The 19072-nt window shown below is 46.4% G+C and overlaps 1 long non-coding RNA gene across 1 annotated transcript in view; it reads left to right on the top strand.

Annotated features, from left to right (window-relative positions):
- Positions 1–19072, top strand: part of LOC148778651 (uncharacterized) — a 150577-nt gene that overhangs the window by 27151 nt on the left and 104354 nt on the right. The window contains exons 2-3 of the long non-coding RNA XR_016035944.1: positions 15623–15779; positions 16407–16525. This is a non-coding gene — a long non-coding RNA (uncharacterized LOC148778651). The remainder of the gene's footprint in view (positions 1–15622; positions 15780–16406; positions 16526–19072) is intronic.

Raw genomic sequence — 19072 nt, 5'->3', positions numbered from 1 at the left:
CGTAAATTTGAGCAAGCTCCCGGAGAGAGTGAAGGACAGAGCAGTCTGGTGTGCTGTAGTGCATGAGATCACAAAAACTTAGCAGACAAGACTTAGCCACTGAGCAACAACCGGAGGGACCCCTAACTCCTCAGGGTACTGCTCAGGGTCTTCTTCCAAGCTCCGTCTGTTTCTCCACTGGACATCCATTCATCACTTCCCTCCTCTTTCCCTAGTACGTTACATTCCAGCTATCTGAGTTCCTCTGCTTCCTGGTTCCTGGAGGCATTTTCAGAGGAAATTCTCAATACCTGGTATGCCTTTCTGTCATTATATCCTCTCTCCCCATCCACCCACCACTGATTCCCTAAACATCCTTCTAGAGGCAACTCTGCCCCTCTGAGACTTTGGTTGACCCTCAGGGAAGGGTGTGGTCCCCACCCTGTGCACCATCCCACTCCATCCCCACCTCCTCATAAATCGTGTTCACCAACCCCACCTCATCATAAATCTGTATTCACCATCCCTACCTCATCATAAATCTGTGGGTGCATGCCTACCGTCCCTCCCTGTCCTGATCCATCTATTACACCCAGTGCTGAGAAATGCGGCTGGTTCTTAGTAGATCCTTAATGAACACTTCTTGGGTGAATGAACAGATGAATTATTCACAGCATCTGACTTTTAGAACCATATATCATGTAAAAATCTATACCTATATTTTAGCCATTCTTCCCATTTCTGAAACACATGTCATGAGTTCATGTGCTGGCAGTAGAGTTCATAAAAATAACTATGCATTCTGATTAATTGACTCATATTACCTAATTAATCTACCGATTAAGAGGTCAGCCAGAATCTGGGCATGAAGCAAATATACCGTGGCATGGATCAACATTACAACCAAGTCCCTTAAGAAGTTGATCGGAAGGGGTTTTAAAAAACAACCAAGGTTACTAGGCATTACTTCATCTTTTGCAACATTTTTTAAAAAAACCAAAGGAAACCATATTTCATCCTGGTAAGGAAGAATCATGCTAATAATGGAAAACAAAATTATTCCAATATTTTAGCTAACATCACAGTGTCAACTGTAAGTAAGAAGAAGTTTGAGATGCCCAATTGGGTCTGTATTTTCTGGGTCTTTCTTTCATCCACTTACAGAATGCCTTGAGTTTCCAGACCCAAAGAAAGGCAAAGAAGAGTGTTAGGGATGAGACAGGGGTGTGGGATGAAGGAAGCAACACATCGGAGATGCATCCTGGGAAATAATCAGTTTTGAGAACAGCATGCTAAGAATATGTGAACATGTACTGACTTGTCCTTTAGGCCAGACATGGGGTTTTGCATCTTATGTAACCTGTGCGTGTGTGCATGCTGAGTCGCTTTAGTCATGTTGACTCTTTGCAACCCCATGGACTGTAGCCTGCCAGAGTCCTCTATCCATGGGATTCTCCAGGCAAGAATACTGGAGTGGGCTGCCATGCCCTCCTCCAGGGAATCTTCTAATTCACTCCTCCACCCTATGAAGCTATGACAGATTTCTCCATTTTACAGATGTGGGAGCTGTTAACTGATTCTTGGCAGCTCAGGAAGTAGCTGAGGAATTAGAAAACACGCACCTGATAGATTTCCTTGTTAAGATTAAGGAGCGATGGTGGTTAGCTTGCCTGAACTCAGCAGGAAGGGCTGCCCTTCGAAATTCCTCCATCCTCCCGTCTCCCAATAGACTGTCCCTTGATTCCCTTGGGACTCATGTCCATCTCTTGGGCTCCTCCTCCTGCGCAGATGGGACAGGTGGCTGTATTGGCCTGCAGAGCTTCCCAGACTGACACAGTGACACTCTCTTTGCAGAAAGGCTCGTCTTCTGCAAACCTCTCTGTCAAGTTCATGGCAGGAGAACTGCGTGTGGCATCTGACCTTAAAATGCCCCTTCCCTCTGACGTTGCTGGCTCTGGACAGATGTGACCTTTGTGACATCAGAGGCTGGAGTTAGAGTGAAGAGGGTGTTAGAATAGTAGGGGACTAGTGACTCACTTGAAAAGAGTCTGATGCTGGGAGGGATTGGAGGTGGGAGGAGATGGGGATGACAGAGAATGAGATGGCTGGATGGCATCATCGACTCTGTGGACATGAGTTTGAGTGAACTCTGGGGGCTGGTGATGGACAGGGAGGCCTGGCGTGCTGTGAGTCGCGGAGAGTCAGACACGACTGAGCGACTGAACTGAACTGAGAGGGTCAGTTCGTCTTATTGCCCAGATGAGGACAGCGGGTCCCTGGGAGGTGAACTTGCTAGTCCAAAGCCATGACAGTGTGGGTGTGGAAGGTGAGTTCCAGAGCACACCAGGGCACTCTCCTTGCCCCCGTCCAGCAGACGGGAAGTGTCGTTTTTATCGACTGGTGCCTAATTCAGTGATGCTCTTGCTGTACCGATGGTCTGCACTTCTGCTTTGAAGTTGAGTTGTTTTCCACACTCTCAGGATGGCGTTCTCACAGACAGGTTCTGAGCCTCTTTCCCATTCATTTCTCCCTCCTCCCAGGTTTCTTTCTCCTTTTCCGCAGCATATCTCCACGCCTGTGGCCTTCAAACACAGCTCATACTTTTTCTCCTTTGCTGAGTCTATTTTCCTCACCCAGACACCCTCCTCTTCTCTCCTCTCTCTGTGTTTGGATCATTAATAAGACTTAGACCACTTTATTTTTTATTTGGCTCCACAGCTCAGTTTTTGGACTCTTAGTTCCCTCACCAGGGACTGAACCCAGGCCCCGGCAGTGGAAGCGCAGAGTCCTAACCACTGGACCACCAGGGAATTCCAAAGAATGATACCACTTTTTGTTTTTAATTGAGACTCTTGTTTTTTTTTTTTTTAGTTTATTTATTTTAATTGGAGGCTAATTACTTTACAATCTTGTAGTGGTTTTGCCATACTTTGACATGAATCCGCCCCAGGTGTACATGTGTTCTCCATCTTGAACCCCCCTCCCGCCTCCCTCCCCATCTCATCCCTCTGGTTCATCCCAGGGCACCAGCCACGAGCATCCTGTATCATGCATCAAACCTGGACTGGCGATTCGTTTCACATATGATAATATACATGTTTCAATGCCATTCTCCCAAATCATCCCACCCTCGCCCTCTCCCACAGAGTCCAAAAGACTGTTCTATACATCTGTGTCTGTTTTGCTGTCTCATATACAGGGTTATCATTACCATCTTTCTAAATTCCGTATATATGCGTTAGTATACTGTATTGGTATTTTTCTTTCTGGCTTACTTCGAGACTCTGTTCTTTTTTATTTATTTACCAGTATGCTGGGTGTTCAGTGCTACTCTGGGTTTTCTCTGGTTGTGGCAAGTGGGGGCTAGTCTCCAGTCATGGTTAATGGGCTTCTTACTGCAGTGAGTGGGCCAACTAGCTGCGATGTCTGGGCTCTAGAGCACAGGCTTAGTACTTGTGGTGTATGTGCTTAGTTGCTCCAAGGTATGTGGGATCTTCCTGGACCAGGGATTGAACCCGTATCTCCTTCATTGGCAGGCAGATTCTTTACCACTGGACCACCAGGGAAGCCCCATACTACTTTTAAGATATTGTCTCCAACCACTTCAGCCCATAGGGAATCCTTATGCCAGTAGTGATGAAAACTCCATCCTTTGAAACTCCATATACTGTGGCTAGGCCAGTGTTTTCCAGAGTAGTTCCTGGAAGGTATGTCTCTTGAACTACATCATTCTCCCCGTTTTCCTGTGCTCCCCTTGAAGGATGGGTCCATGGCTCAGTCAATCTGTGAAACATCTAATGTTTTATCTGCCTCATGGAGACTCGCATGTCAGCACACCAAATGCTTTTAGAAATTCTGCACTGGGAAATGGGATTAACTTTTTCAGTGCTGTCCTTCTCAAATTTATGTCCTTGGAAACTTTCATTTATGTGACTCTATTAGCATTCTATTGAATGCTTTTTGGGGGATGCTCTTCTAGAAAGTTTATGACACACAATTAGAAATTTATAAGACTTTCCAGTTACACTGTAAGTTTCTGTGTGCTCTATCTCTCCCAAAGGGCCAATGAAATGTTAATTTCTGTCTTTGAAAAAACTTTTATGTTGTGGCAAGAGCTAAGAAAGTTTTGCTTGTTTGCCAATGTGGGGTCCTGGCATGAAAAGAAATTTTTTCATGCTGGGATATGGCAAAGATAAGGAGCGGTCAGTAGGAAAGGCAGACATTGACCAGTGATGGGAATAGCTTAGACTATTAAGCTGCCATGAACCATAAGTGAGGTTGTGTTTAGGAAGACCAAATATACTGTCAAAATCTCAGTGGACAAGTTGGAATTTGAGAAACCCTCATCCGAAGAAAGGCAAATAGCTCTAATGTAAGAAAACTTCTCCAAGCCCCGGAGAGTGAAAAACAAAATTAAAGAAGAAGAAGAAGTGAGAGAGGAAAATGGGGCAGAATGGGCGCTCATAAAACACTCATGTTACTTCAGTTTCAAAACTTTCCTGGGATGTGCTCCCAGATTGTCGCTCTGCTACCAGGAGCTAAGGCTCCAGTTATTAAGGCTCTGTTGTTGCCAAAACTTCCTTTTTCTTTTTTTTATCCACTTTTTTATTTGCTTCATGTTTCAGTAATGACCTTGAATAACCCTAGATCTTTATCTGTTCGGTACAAATCGGTTCAACGGTTATTTATTGAACACCTGTGTGCCAGGCTGTTATCGGGCTACACAAATGAATAAGAGAGTCTTTTTGCTTGTGTATATTTTAGCCAGGGTTAGGGAGAGAAAATATTAAAAACAATGACAGGTAATTTCAGTATGGTACCAAGAAAGGGTGAGCGTAGAGACCTGACCGAGCCTGGGGTCCCCAGTGACTGTTTCCACAGGGCCAACCAAGGGACTTTTAAGTCCCATGAGACTTTCTAGCTAAAAATGTTTTCCTTTTAAATTAGAGGGAAAAAATGAATGTGCTCTTGCCTGGATTTTACTTGTCTTTATACCAACACAGTTGCAAAGTGCTTTTGAATATATTTTTTTAATAGAGGAGTGACCTACTCAGGCAGAAGTCCCTGGGATGCTGTCTTCATTCCCTAGGGCTTCTGAGGCAGAGAGCCATGACTGGGTGACTTAAACAGTGGAAATTATTGTCTCACAGTTCTGGAGGTCACAAGTTGGAGACCAAGGTGTTAGCAGGGTTGGTTCCTCCTGTGGGCTGTCCCGGGCTTCTCTCCCAGCTTCCGGTGGCCTCAGGTCTCTTCAGCTTGTAGACAGTCTTCTCCCTGTGTCTCCAACTCTTCTTCTCTCTTCGTGTGTCTCTTTCTCTTCACACGACATTCTTTTTTATAAGGAGACTAGTCAGATTAGATTAGGGATGCACCATAGGCCAGTATAACTTCATTTTAACAGAATAAATGACAACAACCCAAGTGGAGCTAAGGGTAAAGAACCTGCCTGCCAATGCAGGAGACAAAAGAGATTGAGGGTTCGATCCCTGGGTCAGGAAGATCCCGTGGAGAAGAGCATGCAACCCACTCCAGTATTCTTGCTTAGAGAATCCCCTCCAGGGCAGAGGAGCCTGGCAGGCTAGTCCGTGAGGTCGCAAAGAGTCAAACACGATTGAAGTGACTTAACACATCTGCGTTCATGTTTTCAGACAAAGTCACCTCCTGCGGTCCTGGGCAGTGGGGGTTTCACTCTACGAATCTGGTGTGTCTGTGGAGGGGGAGGGCATAGTACGGTACATAAAGTGTGCTTGAGGTGGGAAGGATGAGGGAGTCACACGGCTTTCCCATGGTTACAGGTCGCCTCACTCCCGAAGAAATAAAACAAATGCGTTCTTAGGTTCTTCCTGTAGGTCACAAGACCACTGTGGAAAATTACTTTGCAGACACGATCGGAACATTTTATTTATTGACCTAACCTCTAATTTAAGATGGCCAGATTTAACAGTCTACAAAACAAATCTGTACCCTCGAAAGTGCTGACTATGAAATCTTTAGAAAGTGAAGCCTTCTGATTGAACCCAAGTTTTCTGCAGAAAACTTCCCTGCTGGCTTGGCCTTCATGTGTCCCAGGATGTCCAAGGCACAACTCCCAAGGTTTCACGGCTGGGAGCTGTTTCCCTCCCATTTCTCAGGGCCAGGCTCTGAGCCAGAGAACTCAGGCCAGGAAGTGGTGATAAGGATTTTGAGGAAAGGCCCCTCCTGTGCTTCGCACCCTCATATCCTCAGGGTTGGGGTCTAAAAGGGGCCAGAGCACATTTCTCACAGGTTCTGCATGCTGTTTGGGGAAAGGGCCAGGCAGTCACCCAGGCACAAACCTGGCACAAGCCCCTCAGAGCCTGTTTTGAATTTGCATCTCTAATTCTGCCTTTCGCTCAGAGAGTTCAGGGGATGCTGTCTCCTGCTGCCCACGCTGTGCAGGCCTCCTTAGTCAGTGGTGGTTTGAGACGAGCCAAGCTTACTCCTCACTCCCAGCCCGCCAACTCTGCAAATACTTCTGGGTGTCTGGTGCTCATTAGTGCTGGCTGAGTCGACAGTTTACAGATTTACCCTGTAGTGCCACCTCACCTGTGGTTGACCAGATGCCCCCATCTTCACTTTTGAAGAAAAGGCCATGGGGCCCTGCTTAGGCCATTGCCAGGGTTTGTCCTCTGGGCCTGCAGGCCATGCAGCGCAGCTGCCGCTGTCACCACCTTCCCGATGGGGAGCCCAGCTCCCTGCGGCCTCTCCTTGCCCGGGCTTTTGCCAAACTCCCTGGATGGCGGCCATCTTGGGTTTTCTCCTGGAGTCCATGGGCTGTCTGGGTTCTCTCACAGGTTGTAAGAGAAACAAACTGAAAATGTGCTAAGTCCTTCATCACCTCCTTCTTTTTCCAGCCTCTCACTTGAAGTTCTATGTGTATTCCCAGACTTGAATTTCTTAGTGTTTTTCATAAAAATAGCTTTGTGTGGCAGCTCCAGTAAACAGCTTAGTTTTAAGGCCTTTACAAATGGACCTCTTATTGGCACCTGAGTGGAGCAGCTATAATAAGAGAAGTAGATAGGGTAAAGGTTTGAAAGTGTGTCTTTTGTTCCTGGAGCATCTGAGCTGTTCTGCTGTTAACAGGAGGAAATATTTAGAAAAATCCAGGGCATTTCCAAACATCTGACTGCTCAGCTGGGTAAAATACAATCTAAGTGTTTCCTTTCAGATTTGCATCACTTTATGATTAGTCAGGGCTTTGAAGTATGAATTTCCTTTTCCGAAATGTTTTCTATTACAGCTGTGTCTTTTTTTATTTGATGACCCAATTATATGACTCTTCAGCATGGAAAAATTCACGTTATTAGTTTAAAAATATATTGTTGAGCCTCAATAACAGGTTTGTAAGACTGTGTCCATAATCTTTTATACTGTTTTAGAAACTTTTGTTGTTTTGTTCTAGGGTGTAGGAAAAGGAGGTTCCTGGGGGGCGGGGAGTTGAGGTGTTCTTCAGGTAGAACAGAAGTAGAAACCAGAGAGGTGGTGAAGATCCCTTTTGAATGTACTCTTTTTATCCATTCATTATTGTAAGGGAGAAAGCTGGCATTGGCTTGAAATATTCCTGATTATTTGAACCAGAGCTTGTCTGGCTGAGGGACTTCTTCATGTTGCATGATTTAGAGCTCTTCTCATTTTCCTTTACCCGAAGGTACAACCATGAGTCCACAATGATCTGTTTGCTCCTAGTATCTTTTAACAGTGAACTCTTTAAAAGATTGCTGAATTTATTTCATTACTTAGACACGTTCCAAGAGTTCTGGAAAAACATGGCCTCAGAGAGAATATAATCTGGAGATTAACATTCTTTAGAATGAGCCTCTCAGGGGATACTGTAGCACACAGGTTCTTAAAAAATATGTTATTTATAGCTCCAATATTTTCTTTATAATTTGTTCCAACTAGTTCATCATCATTGATGCAAGGATTATACTCCCTTTTTTTAAAGCCAAGCTGTTTGCTTCCAAGTGAGAATTTAAAGAAAATTCAGTGTTTGATTTTCCCCCCTTATCTTTTCTGGGAGTAGATATATTGTGTGAGTGGTTCACATACCTGCCAAAATCAACTTTTAAAATAGACATAACGTAAGCCCAGCACACAAGCCGGCCTTGTTCCCTGGGTAGAGCTCTGTCTCTGAGGGTTCGGTTCTATAGGATTGGTTAGCCAGTCGTGAAGCCTGCAGAGAAAATGCAAGAAAAATGATTGCCTTTTGTTTTTTGCCATCTCATTCATCAGTGGCATCGCTCAGTGCAACTTGATATAGAAACATCAGGACCTTCCCCCACTGCAGATGCATTTCGAAAACGGTGCTTGCCTTGTATGTGGCGGGCACGCTGTGTGTGACATCCGGGGCTATGGTGGGGATGCTGGCCTCCATGGCCCTGTGAGCCTGACCCGCCTCTCCTGAAGCCAGCCAGGGGCTCAGTTAATACACCGTCCTCCTTGTGGTTCTTCCCAGGGTCCTCACCTTCATTGTCAGGGATTTTTAAGGCTCTGGGAAGTGAAAAGGCAGCTAGCACCAATACATACCCTCTGAGACGGTGCTGTTGGGGATTTCTAGACTGTAGACTGATGCTGGAAGCCAAAACAAATGATCTATAGTACAGAGGTAGTACTGAGGATCAACATCTGAAATTTAGAGACTGCCTCATTGCCTGTATTTGAAGGAATGAAAAGAGGAATTAGAAAAATTCTCAGTTTCAAATGAAGAGTGGTAGAATGATCCACAATATGGATCTGTAGGCAACTTTTTTAAAAAAGAAGGAGATATTTCAGCTTTCAGTGGTCCTGAATAAACAGAACTCAGCAGAGTTAGGGTTTGTAATTGACAGAATTGTTGCCCTTCCAAAAGAGATGTTTAAGTTCTATCCTGTGAATGGGACCTTATCTGGAAACAGAGTCTTTGCACATGTCAAGTTAAGGATGGTAGGATGAGGCCATCCTAAATTCAGTGACATGAAAATCTCTCAGTCGTGTCCGACTCTTTGCCACCCCGTGGACTATACAGTCCATGGAATTCTCCAGGCCAGAATACTGGAGTGGGTAGCCTTTCACTTCTCCAGGGGATCTTCCTAACTCAGGAATCAAATCCAGGTCTCCCACATCGCAGTCGGATTCTTTACCAGTTGAGCCACCAGGGAAGCCTAAGAATACTGGAGTGGGTAGCTTATCCCTTCTCCAGCAGATCTTCCCAACCAGGAATTGAACCAGGGTCTCGTGCCTTGCAGGTGGATTCTTTAGCAGCTGAGCTACCAGAGGAAGCCCTAAATTCACTGGCTGCTGTCCTTAGAAGAGAAAGGAGAAGGGTTTTGAGACACAGAGACATACAGAGGAAAGAGGGCTGTGTGAAGATGGAGGCAGACATTGGAGTGATGCAACTACAAGCCAAGGAACACCAAGGGGGTGCTGGCAACCACCAGCGTTTAGGAGACAGGATGGAAAAGATTCTCCCTCAGAGCCTCCAGGAATAGCCAAGTCTGCTGACATTTGGATTTTCAACTTCTGGCCTCTGGAATTGGGAAAGAATAGACTTCTGTTTAAATTATCAAGTTGGGGGGTAATTTGTGGTGGCAGCAGCCTTCAGAAAGAAATACAGAGCTGTATGGGGTCTTGAGACTTCTGATTCAGTGAGCTTCATTTTATTTTGGGGGGGCTCAGAGACTTGCCCCAGTTTACATGGTAGGTGAGTGGCTGAGCTTAGACTAGCAGGCTTGATTACAGACTTGGAGTTGATGGTCCTCCACGTCCACTTGTGACCTTTTATAGCACACCCAGTGTGTGCAGAGAATGGGGTCAGGTGCCACATGAAGTAAGAGTTAAGTCACACCAGCTTGGTCATTCAAGAGCCTCAAAGAAGTTGTGTATTCAAAAGACTACGATGTGGGATGCTCAGTGGTGTCCTTAGAGGTTGTAGATCTAAAAACACTGGACGACTGTGTGTGTGATTGGTCAGAAAAGGCTGATTTTGGAATTTGGACTTTGTGGTTTGTGCTTTAAGAGAGGGGGTTTCAGCATGGAGAGGTGGAGGGGAGAAGGGGGGCCAGGAAAAAGATGGGGGGAGGATGGTGTACGCTCACTTTCAACTCTGTGAGTGCTCTTGAGATGGTGGGAGAGGAGCCAACTGCTGTAGAGCCCTGTGGGCTAGCGGAGCGGGGCATGAGCTAAAGAGGATCATTATGGAGCTTTAAGGTTTAATGCTTCTACATTAAGTTCTGGACTTTGCTGAGACCTGACACTCCTTCCTTCTTGCCTATTTCTTCTTCTCTTGGAATGGGCGTGTCTGTTGTTCAGTCACTCGGTTGTTTCTGATTCTTTGTGACCCCATGGACTGCAGCACGTCAGGCTTCCCCATCCTGCACTATCTCTCGGAGTTTGCTCAAACTCATGACCACTGAGTTGATGATGCCGTCCAACCATCTCATCCTCTGCCGCCCACTTCTCCTCCTGCCCTCAATCTTTCCTGGCAGCAGGGTCTTTTCCAATGGATCGGCTCTTCCCATCAAGTGGCCAGAGTATTACAGCTTCAGCTTCAGCAACCGTCCTCCCCACTGTTGTGCTTTGGAAGCACACATCTTTCCTGGTTTCATGGCTTCACAGCTGAGGGGAATTTGCCTCTGTGAATCCTACCTTGAGTCCCACTCGTATCTGATTTCGATGGCATTCAGATGAGACTTTGGACTTTAGAGTTTTGATTTGATGCTGAAAGGAGTTAAGACTTTGGGGACTGTTGGGATGGAATGAATGTATTCTACATGTGAGAAAAACATGAATGTGGGGGGACCATGGGCAGAATGCAATGAGTTAAATGTTTTGTCACCCCTTCCCCCAATTCATGTGTCAAAATTCTAACTCCCAATATGATGGTGTTAAGAGGTGGAGCCTTTGGGAGGTATTTAGAGTTCAATGAGGTCATGGAGGTAGAGCCCTCATGAATGAGGTTAGTGTCCTCATTGAAAGAACTCCAGAGGCCCCCTTCATCCTTCCCACCACGTGAGGACACAGGTGTGAATCAGGAAGTGGGGCCTCTGCAGACACCAAATCTGCCAGCAACTCGCTCCTGGACTTCTCAGCGTCTAGCACTCTGAGAGACAAAGTTCTCCGTTTGTTTCCAAGGCACCCCATCTGTGGTGTTCTATGATAGCAGCCTGAGCAGACTAAGACAGCTGTTAAAGGAACACAGAACCAAGCGGGAAGAAGAGTGAGCTCTGCTGATTGCCTTTGCTTCCTACTTCTTTCCGAGTGGAATCTGCTTCTGATCAAGTGTGTGCTCTTCAGTACAGTCTTGTGCCTCCAGGAAAGCAGACAGGACATCCAAGCAGGAGAGGCGGTCCAACAGCAACGCCAGTAGGGTCACTCCTTTCACCTGTGATTGGCTGAGTGATGAACACATGACCTAATTCTGGCCAATGGAATGTAAGAGAGATTCTGGTGGGGGCGGGGGAGGGAAGGACAACATGCTTCTGCAAATGTCCGCTTTCACCTGAGAGAACGCGCAGAAAGAGAAACATCCCTTTTCCTTTGGACATCCTAGTGTCTGGGTGTGGCGTCTAGAACTGGGGCAAGCATCTTGCTACCGGCCTGAAGATGAAACCAGTGCTAAGGATGGCAAAGAACCAAAAAGAAAGAAACAGGGTGGCTGATGGCACATGGCACCAGTGAGCTCACACCCTGCCTTCTTGTTTCCCGTTAAGTGCCATTAATACATTTCCTTGTTTCTGCCAGCGGGAATCAGCGTTCCTGCCATGTGTTGCTGAAAGCATAGTAGCCCTTCCTGGAGGAGGTGACATCTGAAAGGTGATTAGGAGTTGGGAGCAAAGGCAGAGAGATAGCGTTCGTGTCGGATTTCAGGGGAAGACAATCGCCCCTGCATCTGAGACACTGAAAAATGTCGTCTGTCCGGCACAGAGAATGGGAACGGCGGAGCATGAGAGGTGGTGAGAAGGGGGCTAGAGAGGCAGGAGCCAGAGGGAGCCGTCCAGAAGTTTACGGGGATTCACTCCGGGGAGACAGAGAGGAGGGCTATTATTCAGGAGAATACTGAATTGGCTCTGTCGAGACAGGAGATTCCTGCATCAGGCGGTGGCAGCAGCAATGAAAACCAGGGGCACATGGAAAAGACACCAGGGAGGTAGAATCCTTGGTATTTGGCAGTAGATGAGCTGGAGTCGGGGTAGGGGGAGAGATGGAGACAGCAAAGAGCATGCCAAGAAGCTCTGGTGAGTGACTCAGAAGATGCTCTTATCGTGAAAGGTCAGTGGGAGGGAGGCTGGGTTGGAAAGGGCTGAGGTGGACGGGGGGATGATTGCAGCCGTCGGTTGGGGGTTTTCTGACTGCCAAGTGATGAGATGCACACCAGACGCAGAAGTAGGAGGAGCGTCTTGGCGGACAGCAACCGGCGAAGCGCAGCCGCTGTCAGCCGAGATCCGAGCCTGGGCGAGGTCTAGGGAGGTGAGGGTGGCCCTTGAGCTCAGAGCTCTCTGGAATGTCCGCGGGACTGAGCGGGGACTCGAGCTCTGCTTCTCCTCGGCTCCCCCGATGGGGCTCTGACTCTGTCTCTCCACCTTGTCTGGCCCCCCTTGGTCTGCCCTCCTCCCGTGTCTGGGAGGCACACTTGGGCCTTTATTCTCATGCTGCGGTTTATACCAGGAACCAGGCTGCGGTTGTGAATCCCGAAGTACCCACTTCTCCTGCATCAGAAGCCTTGGTTTTCAAGACTATAGTTCCTGCCTGGTGAAGCTGTAGAGCTGTCTGCAGGTTGCATGCTTTGCGTCTCTGCACTCTGCGGGACTGGTCTCCTCTGAATCCTGTGTTAATAGACAGAAAGCCAGAGTAAGTTGATCATACTGTTACCTCAGCGCTGGTAGTAGTCTCACGGAAAGATGGAAAGAGTAGGAATGTCCGGCTAGGGGGAGATATGGGGCTTCCCTGACAGCTCAACTGGTAAAGAATCCACCTGCAATGTGGGAGACCTGGGTTCGATCCCTGGGTTGGGAAGATCCCCTGGAGAGGGGAAAGGCCACCCACTACAGTATTCTGGCCTGGAGAATTCCATGGGCGGTATAGTCCATGGGGTTACAAAGAGTTGGACATGACTGAGCGGCTTTCACTTTAAGGGTGAGATATGGGCTTCCCCCCGTGGCTCAGGTGTAATGAATCTACCTGCAATGCAGGAGTTGCTGGTTCGATCCCTGGGTCAAGAAGATCCCCTGGAGTAGGGTGTGGCAACCCACTTGGGTATTCTTGCCTGGAGACTCCCATGGGCAGAGGAGCCTGGCGTGTTACAATCCATAGGGTCGCAAAGAGTCAGACACGAATGAAGCGACTCAACACACACACACATGCAGGGTGAGATATAAGGAACAAACAAATAGTGTTAATCAGAGCTTGCTCCAGTATTTGGCCACCTGATGTGAAGAGCTGACTCATTAGAAAAGACCCCAATGCTGGGAAAGATTGAAGGCAGGAGAAGGGGACGACAGAGGATGAGATGGTTGGATGGTGTCACTGACGCAATGGACATGAGTTCGAGCAAGCTCTAGGGGACGGTGGAGGACAGGGAAGCCTGGCGTGCTGCCGTCCATGGGGTCGCAAAGGGTCGACACGACTGAGCGACTGAGCAATAACAACAAAAGTGCAGAAACCCACTCAGCCCGCATGAAGACCTCAGTGGTGGAGATGGACCTCTTTGTGGCTCCCCCATCTGACTATCCGAGGCTTCACGCTCAGTGTGCAGGCAGGAACAGGGTGTTCTTTAAGATTCCTGACTGCTTTTCTTGCCTCAAGGTGCTGGGGATATACAAACTGTGGGTACAGGTGTTTTGGGGCCAACATCCCAAATGGAGTGCTGACTCCCGCTCCCTGATTCTGGGAAGAGGTGGAGGAAATCCTTTGGCACCAGACAGGCAAACAAACACACACCCAAACAAAACAACACGAAAAACCCTGCTCTGAAAACTTTCCACTTGCAAACATGTTTTTGTCACTGCCAAAGGTTTAGGATTGCAACATGCGGGCGTCTTTGGCCCCCAAACCCGAGCACTCTGAAGTTTTCCCAAAGCACCTAAAAGAAAGAATTTGTTTTGGCAAAAACAGTATGTTTGTAAACTGAAAGTCTTTATTTTTGAGAAACTCAATTCCCCCTTAGATGTAGAATATTCAGAGTAAAGTAGCTCCCCATCCCCTGGGCTATTTTCCATTTGCTTTTCCTGCTCCAGATTGTCACTGGCAGGTAGAAAATATCTCTAGTTTGTGTGTGTGTGTGTGGTTTTCATTAACTGGGTGTGTGTCTGGAATTTGTGCTTGTCAGCCAATCGCTGATTGCCTCGATGCTTCTCGAAGAAAGATTTGCCGATGAAGCGCTGGGTTCTTCCGGACTCCAGGTTGTGCCCTAGAAGCAGGAAGCTGGGAACTCCCCAGAGACAAGAACCTCCCCGATTCTTGTCAGGAATCCTACCCCACCCATCTAAACATAGACCCTGTTACAAAGCGCAGATCTGAAGTGGGAGTAGCTTGTTTTCTATCTTCTTTTAAGAACAGTTTCGCTGCTAAGAACGAGCTCTGTTTTCCCTCCCAGGAGCCGATGTGACATCTTTTCTCTCTCTCTTCTTGCTATTAAGATCCTGTTCACAGAGAAACTCTGATAACCTTCTCACTTTAAAGGGGGGCCTGAGGTCTTTAGCGAAATCTTATAAACAGTTCTCATCAAATATTCAAAATACCCTGGCCTAAAATTCTAAGACAAAAGATCATTAAAAAAAAATTTGTGATACTTCTTGGATTGGCCACAGAAGGCAGAATTCAAATAACATAAAACTAACCAAAGTGAAAAAATTCAGCGGCATTTAGTACAATATCAATGTTGTGTAACAAACACTTCTGTTGAGTTCCAGAGCAGTTTGATGGCTCCAAAGTAAAAACCCTTTACCCTTTAAGTGGCTTTGTCCTCTTCCCCAGTCCCTGCTATCTCCATGGACTCACCTATGCAGGATATATCACAGCAACGGAATCATACAATATATCCCTTTTATGTCTGGCTTCTTTCAATTAACAGCTTGTCTTCAATGTTTGTATTAGGAGAACTGGGTGGCTCAGTGGTAAAGAATCCACCTGCCAATGCTGGAGATGTGGGTTCAGTCCTTGGGTCGGGAAGATCCCCTGGTTTAGGAAAATGTAACCCACTCCAGTATTCTTGCTGGGAAAATCCCATGGATGGAGGAGCCTGGTAGGCTATAGTCTGAGGGGTTGCAAAGAGTTTGACATGACTGAGCATGCATGCATGAACACATTAGGAGAACATTTGTTCCTGAAATGAATCCTTCGAAAGAGGCATGCAAAGTTGAGCATGAGTGTTGAAGAACCTGTGGGGTGAACCCTGATGCTTTTAGGATGATGGGCAGAAAGCTTGTCAGAGGTTGGGAAGGCTGGACTCTATCCACAGAACCACCCCTCTGTCTTCCAAATGTTATGCCCTGGTTCTGGATCTGGGTAGTGATTCCTGGACCTTGACATCGTCTCCCACTCATGTCCCTTTCCACCTTCTTTCGGGGTCTGCTTCTCACACAGTGAACTGACTCTTATTGTGTACATTCAGTACCGCCCTGCCTTGACTCTCTGTATCTGGGTTCAATAGATCTTGAGAGAAGATGAATCTTGTGGACATCAGGGAGAAGATAAACCATTGGCTTCTAAACTCCCAGCACTTTTCATCCTGTGGGTAACCGTGAAATCTTGTGCAGTAGACATGGGAGCAGATGGTATCTTGGACAGGCAAAGGATGCTGACCAAGGGTAAGTCCTGGAAAAAGTGACTGGGGATGGAAAGCTTTTAGTGTGTGAGTGTAGTAAACTCATTATAAGGATGTAAGCTTAAAAACGATTTGCCATATGGCTCTTTCTCTTTTATATTTTATTACTATTGTCTTTTCATTAAAAAGCAAGACCCAAAACCTGGTCTGACATCATTTCCACAGCTATTATTGACTTCACCTGTTTTTATTATTTTTTCTCATCTTTATGCCCTTGTATTTGTTTAGTCACTAAGTTGTGTCTGACTCTTTTGCAACCCCATGGACTGTAGCCTGCCAGGCTCCTCTGTCTATGGGATGTCCCAGGCTAGAATAGTTGCCTGGAGTGGGTTGCCATTTCTTTCTCCAGGGGATCTTCCTGGCTCAGGGATTGAACCTGTGTCACCTGCATTGGCAGACAGATTCTTTACTATTGAGCCAGCAGGGAAATTCTTTCTATATCCTTACTGTATCCTTCTGGTATTGCAATTCATTCACCCAGGAATTGGAAACTATTTGGCGTGCTGTGATTCACGGGGTCGCAAAGAGTCGGACATGACTGAGCGACTGAACTGAACTGAACTGAATATCACCTACTAAATTTTAATAACAATATTTTTGTTCCTTTCAGTTGACCTTGTTTAGTTGCTCGTCAAGCAGACTTACCTAACCACTAGATGGTGCTCACAGGCTATTGTGAAGGGACAATGAAGTTAAACTATTTGGGAAAACAGTTTGTCTTCATTTAAGGTAAATACAGAACTGGCCCTACAAGCTGTACCTGCTTGTGGTTTACAGATTTTTCTTCCCTCTTCACTTTTCTTGACTGCCGTTTCCACCGGGCATCACCTTGAAACACAGGGAATCTAGAGTCAGAGTGAGTTCAAATACTGCTTCCCTCCTTCCTTCACTTGCTATGTGACCTTGAGCAAGTCATGTCACTTCATTGTTCTTATCTACCAAATGGTGTTAATAATACCACATACCTTGTAGGGTAGTCTTGAGAATCAAAAAGTTGACACAGTCTCACATGTACTTGGTTTTTAAATAATTTGATATCTTTTTCCTCTTTTCCTCCCACTTGCTGGGGTTTAATTGACCTATAACACTGTAAGTTTAAGGTGTATGGTGTGATGATTTGACATGTATATGTTGTGGAATGATTAGCACAATAGGGTTAGTCGTGTGCTTGCATAATTGTCAACACTTTTGTTCTTTATTGTGGCATTGCTAATTACTCATACAAATGTTTCTCAAACATCAGTTCAAGGACAAGCAGTATCAGAATCATTTAAGGATCTTACATAAAATATAGATTTGTTGTCGTTCAGTTGCTGAGTCATGTCCAACTCTTTGCGACCCCATGGACTGTAGCATGCCAGGCTTCCCAAATCTAGACTTATGAACTCCAAATCTGGGGTATTTATTTCAGTAACTTTGGGGTGGTTCTTTAAAAGCTTTACAGGTGGTTCTGATGCTCAATTTGGAGGCCAGAGACATCAACCACCCAGAAGTGCTGCTGTATATCAAGTCCAATCACTCTCAAGAAGCTAATGCTGTCTGTACACTGGTGACTTCCACTTCTCCTTTAGCACAGAGTGTGTTCCTTCCAAAGCCCTGACCATCAGGGCTACTTCTATATCTCTCAAGGCTACCACTTGAATGAGGCTGTTCCATGGCCACTGGCTATCTTTGGCTTGTGCCTCCATATTCAGGGCTTCCCTGGTGGCAAAGAATATGCCCGCAATGTGGGAGATCTGGGTTCGATCCCTGGGTTGGGAAGATCTCCTGGAGAAGGGAAAGGCTACCCACTCCAGTATTCTGGCCTGGAGAGTTCCATGGACTGTATAGACCATGGGGTCACCAAGAGTCAGATGTGATGAGTGACTTACACTTTCACTCACTTCATATTCAAGCTGACTCATGGATACATCAAGCTTGGGCATCTTCCATCTCCATCAGCTGGTCATCATGAACCTTCCATGTGGCCTTAAGTATGAGCTAAAGAGAGGCACTGATGCAAGAATAGAGAATAACATGGGGGGCTGGGATCCTGAAAGGCTTTCCAGGTGGTGCTAGTGGTAAAGAAGCCACCTGTCCACGCAGGGTTTTCAACCCTTGAGTTGGGAAGATCCCTTGAAAGAGGACGTGGCAACTTACTCCAGTATTCTTGCCTGGAAAATCTCATGGACAGAGGAGCCTGGCAGGCTACAGTCCATGGGCTCACAAAGAGTCAGACGCAACTGAAGCAACTTAGCAGCGGTAGCAGTGGGATACCCCAGAGCTTCCCAGGCGGTGCAGTGGCAAAGAATCCACCTGCCCATGCAAGAGACACAGAGATTTGGGTTTGATCCAGAAGATCACCTGGAGGAGGAAAAGGGCAGCCCACTCTAGGATTCTTGCCTGGAGAATCCCATGGGCAGAATAGCCTGGGAGGCCATAGTCCATGGGGTCACAAAGACACGACTGAGTGACTCACATCTGCACTTTCACTTTGGGTCAACACTGTAAGTGAATACAGTTGTCTGTTCTCAGCAACTGTGAACTGTTTCTGATCCTCATTTTTGATAGGGATGAAAAGGACAGAGTCATCAGATCAAAGGTTGCATGCTATGTGCCTGAGCCTGTGTTGAAGTAAAGATGTATTATCTGACAAGGAAACTCCAGTGCCAGCTGGGGGCTGCTGCTTGTTTAAATCTGAGGGAGCTTGTCTTCCTCCAGGACTCATATGATTTCTGCAGAGATCAGACTAAATAATTAAATGGTGATATGATAGAGGCCATACCCTACATCCTATAGGTCTTTAAGAGTTTTAAGCTATATATATGGAATTTAGAAAGACCGTACTGATGATCCTACATGCAGGGCAGCAAAGGAGACAGGACTGTAAAGAACAGACTTTTGGACTCTGTGGGAGAAGGTGAGGGTGGGATGACTTGAGAGGACACCGTTGCAACACGCACACGCTACCATGTGTAAAATAGATGGCCAATGCAAGTTCGAGGAAGCAGGGCACCCAAAGCCATTGCTCTGGGACAACCCTCTGGGAGGGAGGTGGGAGGGGGGTTCAGGGTGGGGGGACACGTGTATGCCTGGGGCTGATTCATGTCGATGTATGGCAAAAACCATCACAATATTGTAAAGTAATTATCCTCGGATCAAAATAAATTAGTTAAAAATAAATGAATAAATCCAAACCTCCCGTTCTCCCCACCCCAAGACAAGGTTTTGTTTTACATTTCTTTTTTAATTGGAGTGTAACTGCTTTATAATGTTGTGTTAGTTTCTGCTGTTCAA

This window comes from Moschus berezovskii, chromosome 1 (assembly GCF_049115385.1).
Source record: "Moschus berezovskii isolate FMDL1 chromosome 1, NW_MosBer_1.0, whole genome shotgun sequence".
NCBI lineage: Eukaryota > Metazoa > Chordata > Mammalia > Artiodactyla > Moschidae > Moschus > Moschus berezovskii.
This window is presented reverse-complemented; position numbering and strand designations above follow the sequence as displayed.